Source organism: Pongo pygmaeus, chromosome 18 (assembly GCF_028885625.2).
Source record: "Pongo pygmaeus isolate AG05252 chromosome 18, NHGRI_mPonPyg2-v2.0_pri, whole genome shotgun sequence".
Taxonomy (NCBI): Eukaryota; Metazoa; Chordata; class Mammalia; order Primates; family Hominidae; genus Pongo; species Pongo pygmaeus.
The window spans coordinates 34,538,265-34,553,073 of record NC_072391.2 but is presented as its reverse complement, the minus strand read 5'-3'; positions in this window follow the sequence as shown (position 1 = coordinate 34,553,073).

Here is a 14,809-nt window from a genome sequence, read left to right as displayed (position 1 = left end):
AGAATAGCTTGAGGCCAAAGTTTGGAGATCAGCCTAGGCAACATAATAATACCTCATCTACAAATCATAAGCGGAAGCAAACTGGCAAATCAAAATATATATGAAACTTAAAACAACACACCCTTACCCTCTTGTTCAAGGGTCAGAAAAATTAATATTGTTAAGATGTCAATACTACTCACAGTGAAGCACAAATTCAAAGAATTTTCTATCAAAATTCCAATATTATATTTTTTGCAGAAATATTATTTTAAGTCCTAAAATTCATAAGGAATCCCAAGGGACAATGAGTAGCCAAAATAGCTTTGGAGAAGAACAAAGTTGGAGGTTTCACACTTCCTGATTTCAAAACAGATTACAAAGCTATAGAAATACAAACAGAAAGACAAATAGATGATGGAACACAATACAAAACCCAGAAATAAACTTTCATGAATATCATCAAATAATCCTCAATCAAGTCGTCATGATTGAACAATGGGGAAAGAACAGACTATTTAACAAATAGTGTTATAAAACAGAATGTCAAAATGGCAGAAAATAAAGTTGGACTTTTCACTTGCACCATATACAAAAATATCTTAAATGTATTAAACACTTAAATGTAAGTAAGATAGCTATAAAACTCCTAAAACTTAGGGTAAACAATCATGACATTTGTCTTGATAATTTTTTTTTGAATGTGACATTAAAAGCAGAAGTAACAAGAAAAAAAGAAAAATGAGACTACATCAAATGCAATAAGCTTTCCGGACATCAAAGAAAGCATATAGTGGAGTAAAAATGCCACCTCAGAAATGAGAAAAAAAATGCAAATAATATATTTGATAGAAGTTAACATCCAGAATGTATATTCAACTACTAAAACTCAACAAGAAAGAGTGAACCCTATTTAAAAATGGACAAATCTCTCAACAGATGTTTCCACAAAGCAGATATACAAATGGCCAAGAGGAATTTGAAAAGATGCTCAAAATGACAAATATTTAGGGAAATTTTCAAAAACCCCAATTACCTCACTCTCGTTAGTAAGGCCAGTATCAAATAGCAAACAGTAACAAATGTTTTCAAGGATGTAGACAAATTGGAACACCTGTACACTGGTGGTGGAAAAAATAATAATGCAGCCATTATGAAACATTGTACAGAGGCGCCTAAGAATATTAAAAATGGAATTATCATAGGATCTGGCAATCCCATCTCTGGATATGTACCTAAATGTGCAAAGCAGGACTTGAAATAAACATTTGAAAACCCATGTTTATAACAGAATTACTCTCAAAATCCAAAACATAGAAGCTACTTGAATGTCCCTTGACAGATAAGTAAAGAAAATATGATGTATATATATATATAATAAAATATGATTTAAAATGGAAATATTATCACACGCTACAATAACAATAAACCTTTAGGACATGATGTTAAGTGAAATATGCCAGGAAACAAAGTGACAGTGAGTGTATCATTCCACCTATGAGGTATCTTAAGTAGTCCAATCATAGAAACAGAAAGTAGAATGTGTTTTTTAAGGTATCAGGAGAGGGTAAAATAGGCAGTTGTTGTTTAATGAGTATTGAGTTTTAGTTTTGCAATGGAAAAGCTCTAGAAGCCTGTTGCATAACAATGTGGATATATGTAATACTACTAAATTATGCAATTAAAAATGTATAGAATGGTAAATTTTGTTGTGTTTTAATTATAACTAAAATATTGTAAAGTGATATATAAAAGAGATACAGCGTTATAAACTTTTCAGAAAATTACCTTCAAATTACAAAAGTGTTTTCCTCACACAAAATAATATAGATTCATCAGTAAATACATGGGTAAATTAAGACTATTTACATGACTACTCTCCTGAACAAGATAAAACAACTTTTGACACCAGCCAAGAAAAAAATATGCAAGATAAGTTATGAACAAATGGAGTACATTAATAGAGGCAAACGAACATGTATAATTTTATTGGTGACAGATTTGGCTGATTCATATTTTATTTAAACCCCACAACTACTTAACGTGTACACATAGAGTTTCAGATTTACATCCAAAATCACAATACGTAGGTAAAACCAAACACAACACAGGAATGTCAACATCCTAAAAAAGAAACACAGTCATATGAAATTGCAAAACAAGAATGAGAGAAACATTAACCAAAAAGCTCCTGTATAAAACACAGATGTACTATTAAGAAAGAATCCTCCTAGATAACTACAATTTTCCACTGTGACTGTGCACCCGTGATGAGAAGGGATTTTGAATCATGACTACATTAGGGAGACGCTCGAGGTGGCAGGCAGTGCCACCTCCAGAGAAGCCACTGCTGCGATCCTAGGCGCAACGGGCAGCGCGGGTCGGGGTAGCTGAAACGCTGGCTCCGGAGTTCCCGAGGGCGCCCTGGCCCAAGAGACACCGCTCATGGCCCCGAGCGCTCCACAGGCCATCGTCTCTCTGGCCCTGGTCCCTCCTCCTCCTGCTGCTGCTGCTTCTGCAGCGGCGGTCCTCTGCGCCTGCAGCCCCCGCTGGGAGCCCGACTCCTTCCTGGAGGGCGGAGGTCCTGTTCCTTCTGGAGCGACACACAGCTTTTCTTCCGGCCTCCTCGCTTGCTCGCCCGGCAGGTGCAGGAACCGAGGTCTGAGCTGGTCCTGCGTCTCGGAGGTGGCTGGCGCCTGGCTGAGAACGAAGAGGCGAGCTGCGGGCAGAAGGGGCGACAGGGGCTTATGGTGCCGCTGGCGGAGGCGCGGGCAGGGCTAGCTGCTGCCTATGCCAGATGGTTAGAGGTACAAGAGGTCGTCACCGTCCCCACCCTTGGCCCCCTAGCCGGCATTCATACATTCTTTGCTCAAGAAACGGAAGCGGCAGCAGGAGCTGACGCTCAAGGAGGCGGAGTGGCCTGGCGGGGAGCACACAGCTGCCACCTGCTGCCAGGCGAGCTGGTCTGCAGCCTGGGCCCGCAAACGCCCGCCCTTCTGCAGGACACACCACTGCCTTTGTCCTGCTGGCTCCCTCGCCTGCTGTGCAAAATGCTATGTGCCAGATCTTGGGCATTCCTGTCAAGTGTACTGTGGCGGGGAGGCAGCAGGGAGAACGGGCTTACCAGGAGACTTGAACAGAGGTTTTTGGCTTGGAGAAAAGAGAGAGGTGGCTGACTGGTTCCAGTTGTAGGTAGGGGGACAGCAAACCCGATGGGACCCTGTCTTTTCAGGGAGACTTCAATGAATTGAATTCTCATCTGTTCTCCTCCTTCATGAGCCTGTGAGAACAGAAGAGACGGGGCTCTTTTAAATTGGCCTGGCCATAATGGTCTGGACCCTTGCTCCAGGGCAAACCTCCTTCTGGGGCTCTTTGCTGCTTGGAGGCTCACACCTGTCCACCCCAGGTGTGTTTAATACAGGGTCTATTTAGGCCTGGCTGGCAGCGATGGTGAGATGTAGCACGATCTGGACAGATATTCAGCTGTTAGAGAAGAATTTAGCCTTCAGCACCTTGGGCTATTTCCCTCACATTCAGAAGCCCCCATGAGCCTTAGTGTTGCCAGGACCAGGCCCTGGCTACCACTCTATGATCCCATCTTACCCACTTAAATGCACCAGGGCCTCTCTCTGCCTTTTCCCCTTTCCCAGAACAGGTCCCATTCAATTCCAACAGGACATGCCTGGGCCATGTGCACCCCTCTTCAGTGTTAAAACAGAGAAAATAATTTCTTTTTTTTTCACTCAACATGTAATTGATTTAACATATAAGGAGGTCAGCTTTATGTATAGATATGCATATAAATATATACAAAAATTCTAATGATATGGGAAGATTAACATCCTTACACTTTGTTCAGTGATTTTATAGAGTGGGGTTTTTTTGTCTCTCTCTCACTCCTTTTTTTAAATTTTTTTGATAGAGTCTTGCTCTGTTTACCAGGCTGGAGTACAGTGGCAAAATCTTGTCACACTGCAGCCTCTGCCTCCTGGGTTCAAGAGATTTCTATGCTTTAGCCACCAGAGTAGCTGGAATTACAGACATGCATCACAATGCCCAGCTGTTTTGTGGGATTTTAGTAGAGACAGGGTTTCATTATATTGCCCAACCTGGTCTCAAACCCCTGGCCTCAACTTATCCACCCACCTTGGCCTCAAAAAATGCTGGTATTACTGGCATGAGCCACCATGCCTGGCCTACCTGTCACTATCTCTATGTTTATTTGTTCAATGGGAAAATTCTCAGTGAAGACTCCTCAGTATGATGGAGATAAGCTTGTGCAAATAATCACTGATAGATGCATAGTGGAAAAACTTCCATTTTTCATTTGCAGCTCTCAGAACTAGGATTAAAGACTCCTGGTCATAAACTCATGTGATAAGAAGTTACAGCACGTCCTCATTTTCTACATATCCACCTGCATTTACAGATGCCGTTCAAACCTGCTGGAAGGGAAAGAAGTGGGAATTTTTCCTCTTTAGTGCTACTTCTCTCCCCTTGGTGGGTTCCAGGAGCTGATGATCAAAGGGAAGAGGTCATGTTTGTCAGGAGAACACTTCACTGCATCAGGATTCAGCAAAGCTGTTCACTGCCTGGAGCCCATGCAGGCTCCAAAGGCAGGATGGAACTCAGAAACCATCACTGAGGTTAGAAAGTGAGGACAGAAGTTGAGGGCTGCCCACAGGAAAGATCCAAAATGCTCCCTTTGGATTTCCAAGTGGTTGCTGCTGCTTCCTGCAACAGTCTTTCTTCTCATCACAGTGTGTTCCTGGTCCCTTCTTCTTGGCATTTCACTGTCTGTGTCCAAGGGAAACAGTCCTGGTCAACAGTGGTGAGAAGGATGCCTGCCTGCTATAGGTGATCCCCTTGTAAAATCTGCAGCCTGTTATGCAAAGCCTTAAGTTTTTTCTGAGTGGTGATTCAGATCACAGGGGGTCCTCCTCCTCTGGATCTGCATTCAGAAAAGATTGTGCCTTTTTCTGAAATTCTGGGGTTGATAGGACATCATGCTGATGGCTGGTGTGGTTGCTCCAGAGATGGGATGGCTCCTTCATGTATTGTGTCTGTTTTTGTCACAGGGGAGACTCAGGGTACATGGGCTGCTGAGGTGCTCCTGCTCCAGGTTCCCATTGAATCATTACATCCTGGGATCCCTTGCCCAAGCCCCACCACTGCTGAAGGTGAGATGTGTCTCATTGTCCCACACCCTGAAATTGTGGCTGAGAATGACCAAGCTGAGGCTGTCCCTTTAAGGCAGAACTTCCAAGCCAGTGTGTCATTTTTCTTGTCATCCTGAAATTTTCCTTTCAACAGAGGCCAAAAATATGTCTGTGTATGGGAAAGCCCCTACTCCTAGAGTTGGTACCATTGACACATGACTCCTAAGTTCCAGAAGAGGTTGAGAGATCTCTCCCATCTGCACAGCCAGAGTGGGCTGAGCATCATGACCCTTGGTACCTGGCTCATGCAGCCTGCAGAGGGATCCAAAGGATCATAGGATGTGGGAGGTGGAGGAAGAGCTGGTACAAATGACAAGTGGCTGGTGAAAGAATAGGAGGCAGGAAGAGGGTGAGACCTGCCTGGTCTTATGGCAATGCACATGTTTTGTTCCAGGCAAAGACTTAGATGAGTTCTTGGTCTTGGACCTGGTGCCAGGGAATTCACAAGCCCCCTTCTTCTGTGGCCTGGGAGCTGAGGTCTTTGATTCAGAAGCCAAATGTAAACTTTGGACTCTGGAATGCCTGTTTGTTTAGCCAGTTTCTCTCTAATGGTGTTTCCAGGAAAGAATTACTCCTGGAAAATTTTGAAGATTCTTCTCAAAGGCTTCAATGACTACACTGGTTTGTGATTGAGTGATGGATGTCCCTTTCCTTCTACCTTCTTATTTGACATACACAATAAATATTAACTATGGCAGTTACGGACATATCATTCTTGACAACATAGGAAAGTTTAAGTCATTCATGGATGACACCGAAGTCTCATTCTCCTACATTAAACATTCCCCTACATTAAACTTCCTGAATCTTCCACGTCAACTGTCTAGAAATCCTAAAAACATGAAATACTACAAATTAGAATTAAGTACCTGAACAGGCACCAATTATAAAAATAAATCCAAGAAGGAACAGAATATATGAATACACATATAACAAGTAAAGAGATTCAATTAATTAAAAATCTTCACAAAAAGAGAAGCCCAGAGCCATGTGGCTTAACTGGTAAATTCTACTAAACATTTAGTGAAGAAGTAATGCCAACTCTTCACAAGGCCTTCTGGAAAATAGAAGACAGTTATTGGAAACACTTTCCAATTTGTTTTATGAGGCCAGTATTACCCTGATACTAAAGGCAGATAAAGGCATTACAAGTATATATGAATATGGATGAATTTCCATTTCTCTGATGAATACACACAGAAATTCTGAAAAAAGAGTGAAACGAATCAATAACATATCAAAATGATATGTGAACATATATAATTTTGTACATGAATAGTATATTTTATATACTGTATTTTATATAGCATATTTCATATAGCTACTTTCTATTACACATCACTAAAATACATGTTCAGAAAGTGCTCACTTAACTTCATTGATAGGTTCTTGGAAACTGACTTTAAGTGACAGAAAATACTATATACCATATGAAATTAACTCTTGCTTATATCAATTAGCCATTGATAAATTGGATTCAGTATATGGTACATTGTTTTACTTAAAGTCACAGTTCCCAAGAATCTATCAACAAAGTGAACACATACTGTAATTAGTATTATAGTATATAGCACAGTACAGCATTACACTATTGTAGTATGTTAGTGGAGTCTTAGCAGTTGGTGCTATAATGTGTTTCAGTTTCCCCCAAGATCACAGAATTATTCAGACCAACCAATAACAACCTCCTGTGGGAACCAGGAGCGTCTCACCCTCTTGATACTACAAAGCCTTCCCCTGACACCTCCTGTTTGTTTTCTTTGATCCCAGGTGCAATCCCTGTGTGGGTCTGTATACCTTACTACTTTCCTCCTTGCATGATTATACATGACTAACTGCTGTCAATCTCATCTGTCCAGTGATTGGTGTGATGGTTTTAACTGTTCCAGTAGCCCTGGGGTGGTAAATTCTCCCTCAACAATGGGGTAAAGGGGAGGCTAATCAAACAATTCACAAAACAAACTGGATTAGCCAACCGTGACTGAGGACATTTGCTCAGCTTTAACTTCTTTTGGCCTACCAGTTTCATGATACATTAAAAGTCACCTCAGTCAGAGCCACCAGTTTCTGGTGGGCTTTTCCTTTGGTTTAAATAGCAGTTTGTGGCATTTATCATGAGTTGCCTTACCTGCCCACAATAAAGCTCACTCATCACCTAGACATAAATGGTCAATTGACTCTGCTGTAGCATGACATGTCATCAAGTTAAGCCTGTGTTTGGAAGGCAGTTTGCAAGACACTTGCCTATCAAGGCAGTGAAAACACAGCACCTTGATCAGTCAGCAATTCATTCCTGATTACCAAGAGTCACGCTATATCTCTGTGGTCACTTCATCTGGTCTTGTTATCATTACTAAATGCCTGGGTAGTCATCTGAACATTGTTTATTATTGCATACTCTCAGGACAGGCCCAGGGATGGTCTTTTGTAAAATTGCAGAAACAAAAGGGACTTTTACTTTGGAGAGAATTATGCATGTCACTCCGTTGCTCTAACAAGTGCTACTGTCATGCAAGCAATAACAGTGGCCTTGTTTTTTTCTGAGCCGCTGCTTCTTTTTGTGCAGTCACATGCACTCTTATGATGAGGTGCACATTCCCTGTGCCTTATGGTTCAGGCACTGATGAGTAATAAAAAGGAAAAAGAGCATTTAATATTAGCCCCTCCCAAAACATGAGGGGTAATTCTCTCACTGTAAAACCCCTACTCATCATGTGGGCTTTTAGCACTGATTCTCTACCAGTATGCCAAAAGTGCAATCTTAGGATCAGGAGTTTGATGGAGTCAAGCGAAATGACCACAGTGCATATGGGTGATAATCCCAGTGAGACTGAGTGGCAGTAAACATCTTCATCAAAAGAGAAGACAGATCACAAATAAGCAAATAATGATACAACTCAAGAAACTAGAAGAGAAAGGACTTATCCCAAAGTTACCAGAGGATAAAATCAATAAAAAAATCAGAGCAGAAATAAATATAATGGAGACAAAAAAACAACAGAAAATATAGAAAAAAAGTAAGACTTTGTTTTTCTGATAACATAAAATTGACATATCTTTAGCTAGACTAAGAAAAATGTGCTCACATAAATAAAATCAGAATTAAAGAGAAGACATTACAACTGGTATAACAGAAATACAAAAGGTCATAAGACTACTGTGTACATAGACTACTATGTACAATTATATCCCAACAAATTGAATAAACTAGAAAACATGAATAAATTTCTAGATGTGTACAACTCATCAAGGCTGAAGCCTAAAGAAATAGAAAATATGACTAGATCAGTAATGAGTAAGGAGTTTAGTTCTGATGACTTTACTGCTGAATTTTACCAAACATTTAAAAAGAACTAAATCTTTTAAAAAAAATTGAAGAAGGAGGAATACTTCCAAACTCATTTTATGAAGCCAGCATTACCCTGATATCAAAGCCAGAGATGGACATTACAAGAAAAAAATTACAGACCAATATCCCTGATGAACATAGATGCAAAATCACCAACAAAGCAAATGAAATTCAAAAGCACTTTAAATGGATCATTTACTATGATCAAGTTGGATTTATTCCTGGGATGCAAGAATATTTTAATATGTGGAAATCAATAAATGCCATACACCTTATTTACACAATAAAAAGATTAAAAATCATGACTATTTTTATGTATCCCTAAAATTATTTTGACAAAATTTAAAATCCATTCCTAATAAAAGTTATAACAAATTAGGTATAGAAAGAATATGCCTCACAATAAAGAGATACACATTTATTAACTATAGGACAAGCCCACAGCTAACATTATAGTCAATGGTGAAATGCTGGAATCTTTGTTTCCAAGATTTATTCTAAGATAAAGATTCCCACTCTCACTACTTCACTCTCACTACTTTCAACACAGTACTGGAAATCCTATTCAGAATATTAGACAAGAAAAAAAGGGCATTTAAACAAGAAAGAACAAGGTCTTATTTCATGGAAATTAATGCTCAGGATTTGCAGATTAGATTTAACAGCATAAAAGCTGGTACCATCCAGGAATCAAAGGAATTGTCCCTGAGGACATAGGACTTCAGATATATCATTATTAAGAGGTTACATGAAAGTAGAAATGCTCCTGAATGTTTCCATTGTCTACACAAAAGTTTCAACAGATCAGCCCCAGCAAGTAAAGGCACATCCCTGACTCCTGTGGATGATGAGCTTTTCACCCAAAGAAGAGAGGTGAGACCTGACAGGTTTCAAAGAACCCCCCACCGCCAAGTGCTCCATCCCTTGAAAGTCACTCCCACAAAGCTGGAGAACCATCTGTTCCTGAGGGATCAGGTCATCCTCTGTGTCTTGGAGACACTGGCCAGTCAGGCTTCAGTTGACATGAGGCCAATGATTTTCAGTGTAAAATGCCTAAACCGTCATACTCTTTAGGTAGATATTTGGGGGCCTGCGCACTTAAATGGGTTGGTGAAATATCACCCCAGACACATGGCTAGGAATTGTGGTTTTCTCCTCTGCTCTTATTAGCACCTTGGTAACCCAATGACTACCCTCCCTCATGCCTCCACGTCCACATCTGGGAAAACATCACTGGTGAGGGTGACATTTGCATGAAGCCCAAGCCCATGGTCACTCCTTGCAAACCTCTGAACTTGTGCATCCCCAGGCCAGGCAGTGGTGTCTTTCAAAGGCGGCTGAACTTGCGCTCTGCTTGAAGAGAGCGGAGGGCAGCAGCACAGTGGACAGCGTCTGGGACCTCAGTCCAGTTCCCACAGCCACTTAGGAAAGCAGGAGGCTCCAGGAGCTGGAGGAGGCGCGATGCTCTGGAAAAAACCCGGGTGTGGGTGGGAGAGAAAATTGAGCTGAGCAGTGGGAAACCGGGTGAGTGAGGACCAGACTCTACTCCCAGTGTGGGCAAAGGCGGGGTGCACTTCGCAGCAACACACCCTCCTCATTGCCCAGCCCAGACCAGTTCCTCTCCTGACTCAATCACCTTGGCGAGGGTTTGGCACGGAATCAATGGCCAGCAAAGCTTGGTAAGTGAAGAGGCCTACACCGCCCTGCCCCTCCCTCTAGGGCTGTGCCCTGCCTCTGCCGCTGTCTCAATCTGTGATTGTCCTCCCGCAGGCCCGCCACCCAACGCTCGGAACAGGCAAAGAGACCATAACTCCCAGCAGGCGCCGCGAGGCGCGCACCGCCCTGGCCGTTCCGCAGAGCTGCGCACACCCCCAGCCCAGAGCAACCTGGTGTGGTAGACCCTCCACCCTGCGACTCCCTGCCCCGCCCTTTCACGCATAGGAGCAGTTTCACCCTACGAGGGAAGCCTGGCTGTTCCCAAATCTCTCCGGCCTGGGGAGACTGTGGAGCTAGGGTGGCTAGTTTCACCTTATAATTGTGACATGCCGTTTCCCCGAGCTAAGGATGTGGCGGTTGTCAAGTCCGAAGTTTGATTTCTCACACATCAACAAAGGGCAAATCGCCTCTCAGGGCCTGCGCAGCAGGGTTCCCATGGTAACGCTCGTCAAGAGGGCTTTGGGCGTGCCCCGCCCGTTTTCTCGCCCAGCCTCTGCCTCAGCCCCGCCCCTCTAGCTCCTCCCCTTGCCACGCCCTTTAAGGCATGCGCAGTGCAGTTGTCCCTAGGGGTGGGGCTAACGGCTCCGCCCTTTCAGACATGCGCAGTGCAGCCCCTCCCTAGGGGTTGGGTAAAGGCCGGGACCAGGCAATCTTCAGGCTTCTTCGGATCCCCGCGAGAAGCCGTCTCGTGAGTATCTGAAACCGTCATTTCACTGCCAGAAATGAAAAACATCCTGTCCCTAGTCACCTGCCATATGCTTTTTCAAAACCATCATTTCCTCTGTTTGCTGGATGTCCAAATCCTACTCTGCACCCCAGGGGCACCCCTTGGACCCCCGGGTTCGCTGCAGGGCCCACACCTGGATCAGGCCTCTCACGGGGACGCTCTCGCCAATGTAATAAAGAGGAGAAAACGTCCTAGGGGAAGGGCCTGACCCTGCTTCATCCAGTCAGCAAAAAGCCACATGGAAGGGACCACCTCAGCCACTCTGGAAGCCACATCCATCACTTCTCTGACCGCACCTAGGCTGCTTCCCAGGCCCTGAGGTCCTAGTGTGGACCTCCCTGCCGTGATTAATACAGGTCAGCAGGACCAGAGCGCCCCTTGGTCCCTCCCAACACATGAGCGAAGTTTGTGTGATGAGGTCAGGGATAGTGTCTGCGTTTCTGCCCTGAATAGGGCTCCCTTGGAAAATCTTTTAATGTCTCTTTCTAAATACCCTCTTTGGACCACTTTTTTAATAGTTTGCTGATAGAACGAAACAGTGACCATTCTCTTAATTCATGTTTCCATTAAGTTTTTCAGATTAAGTTCTCCACGACTACACGCTTCTGAAACTGTCATAGGCACAGCCACAGCTTCATTCGGGGCAGACGCACAAAAGCAGACTCTCCGTGGGGCATGTTTCTGGAGCATCAATATTACTGCAGCATTTGGATTAAACAAATTTAAATAATTTCGAAAATAAAAAATTGAACATTTAAGACAAGGCTGGAAAAGTCATCTGCCTTTAATAACTGTCATCTGTGCCTCACATGTCAGACTTTCTCCAAGAAAAAATCTCTGAAGAGAACCTATTTCCATTCTTATAAATAGTAAAAATGATAAATCATATCAAGTCAATTGAAAGTCCTGCCCTGCTAGTTTTCTAAATCACAGTATGGCCTTGGTATGGTTTTATTTGTATTTTTGTGGGGCGTTTGTGGACCTTTGAATACAAAAATTTAGATTTTTGAACAATTTTTGGAAGTTTTCAGGCATTAGTTGTTGATTTACTTTTGTACCCCATCTAATTCTCCTGTCTCCACTCCTTCTCAGACTCAATCATTTTACAGGTCTCTAATGTTCTATTTATTTCCTTTAAATTTTGTTGATTTGCTTTTGGACCCCATTTAAATTTTTCTGTCTCTCTCCCCTTTTCTCAGACTCAGTCATCCCACAGATCTGTAAGGCTGTTCATTTTCTTTAAACTTTTAAAAAAATTCTATCTTCAGAAAAGATAATTTATCTTGCTGTGTCTTCTGTTTCTAATCTATAGATAGGCTCAAAATTATTATTTTTATTTCTTATTTTTCTGTTTGGCTATTTTTGTTTTCTCTCCTGCTGCTCCACATCTGTTCATTTATGAGGATATTTTCCTTTGCCCCGTGAGCATACTTATAATAGCTGCCTTCAACTTCTTGTCTGCTGGTTACATCTTGGACATCTTGGAGATGTCTACTGCCTGCTTTTTATCTTGTGTATGTATTACATTTTTCACGTGTCTTCACTCATTTCCTGAATTTGAAAATTGTGCACTAGAGAATGTATACAAGAGTTATATTGTGTCCCTTCGAATAGTGTTTCTTTAAATAGGCTGTAAATTGGGCTGCATTCTAAATTCAATACTTATCTGTTCTATGGAAATCACAGCTGAAATCCTCATTCACTTCTTATACACACATATTTCATATATGTATTATGTATAGAAGTGTTTCTATAATAATATATAATGTGTTATCCAGGATTCATCATTCTTCTCCCTGATAGTGTTAGTTCAACTAGCTACTTCACCATTAGTGAAAGCCAGAACCTCAGTTTTGATTTTTGGATTTAATATAAATGAAATTATATAGTATGGATACTTTGTGTCAGTTTTTTAATTCAAGATTGTATTTGTGATCTTCATTTATGCTGTTGCAGATATCTATGTTCTATTCATTTTAAAAAGTACTTTTTTACATTGTGGTAAAATATACATATAAATAAACATTTGAACAATATTTTAATGTGCAGGTAAGATGAATTAATCATGCTTACATTGTTCTGCAACAATAATCCACTTTCATAGGGAATTTTATTCATTTTGCAAAACTGAAACTCTGTTCCTGTTAAAAAACAGCACCCCTTTACCTTCATTTTGGCCTTTGGAAACTACTCTTCTACTTTGTGTCTCTATGACTGGAACTACCATAAGAACCTCACATAAGTGGAATCATACAATATAGTAAAGAAATCATGAAGAAGAAGAATACACTGTATAATACGTTTATTAATGTAAATAAACACAAGAATTAGTAATACATGGAGATATTAGAAAAAGATAGATTAAAAAAGAAAAAGCAGTTAGAAGGGTGTGTTAAATTTATGACTATGGTGTCACAAGTTCCACAGCAGTGAGGCCCTTGCCCCAGACACAGGGATCACAGTGAAGCTGGGAGCCCAGTGCAACTGTCTGACTTGCAAAGCCCATGCTCAGCCCAAACATCACGGAGCCCTGAGGCACTCTGCCCCTGCCAGACCAGGCACTCAGTGGTCCTGAGATTCACCATGGCCTGTTCTTGGTCTTGAGGGTGTTGCTGGCCTACTGGGATGGGAGCTTAGCTGACAGAACAACTAGGAGCTTCAGGAAATAGTGGCAGCTGTGAGACTACCAGGAGTCACACCTCAGGCTTCCCACTGCCAGCGCAAGGGTCCCCATGCAGCAGGGCCTAATGTTGACCAGGGAACCACGGCCACAGGCTCTCTGAAGCTGGCCACGAGATGGAGTCTTCTCCTACCTTCTGCTAATCTGCTAGACCTTCACTTTTTATTCTGACTGTGCCACTTCATGGACTGGAACAAAACCCTGAATTCCTTCTCCATTGGAAGATGGTAATTCTCTCTTGTCACTGAAGCAGCTGCAATTCTTAGAGGACTTTGATCTGGAGACAGAAGGAAGGGAAGGATTCTGACAAGTCCTGGGTAAAAGATGACAAAGGGGACTTGTGTGGGAGGGAGGGGCAGGGGCCAGTGTCCGGGGCTTTTCTCTTAAGGTGCCCCATCCTGCCCTCCAATCCCATGTAGCCCCAACCTGTTCCCTGAGTTGGGTATAAACAGTCCCTCTTCTAGGAATTTATCATTGATTCTAGTCCCAAGTCAAAGCCTCCACTGGGGTGGGTCTCCCCTTCTCTGTGTATTGAACCTTCCCAATAAATCTAAGATGCAGAGGATGAAGCCAGGGGGATTTCCCCCAACACCTAGGGTGGTATCTGACTTTCACATCCTTACCCTCCCTAAAGCGATGGCCCCACCTGATCACCTTCCTCCTTTATTAGTGTTGATTATATTTTCCTAGAAGGCAGATGGCCAAGATCAATGAGAAAGGCCCCCTGACCCATGACTAGACCTCATGCCCTATATGTCCCATGCTGCACAACTACCAGGGCTTCCAGGGTCAGTGCGTGTGCATAAAACAGGACATGGAGTTGCATCAGGTTCTGGGCTCTACAGAAGGGACATTGAGGTTAAGTTTCCCTTTGCTCTGACTCTCTGTGATCACAGGCAGGGAAACTGAGGCCTCAGAAACAAAGATGGCACTCAACCACGTAGGACCTGCTTATCTTAGAAGGGGCCCAATTTCTGTCTTCTCCAATGGGCACCACTTAAGGCAGAGGCTGAGACTCAGCTCTGCATCTTTACTACTCAAGGAACAAGGACTAGTGTCTTTGCTGGAGCCTCCATCACTCATAGATAAGATGGAAATGACACCCCCATTCACAGGGCCATCTGGTAGACTCCCAAGAA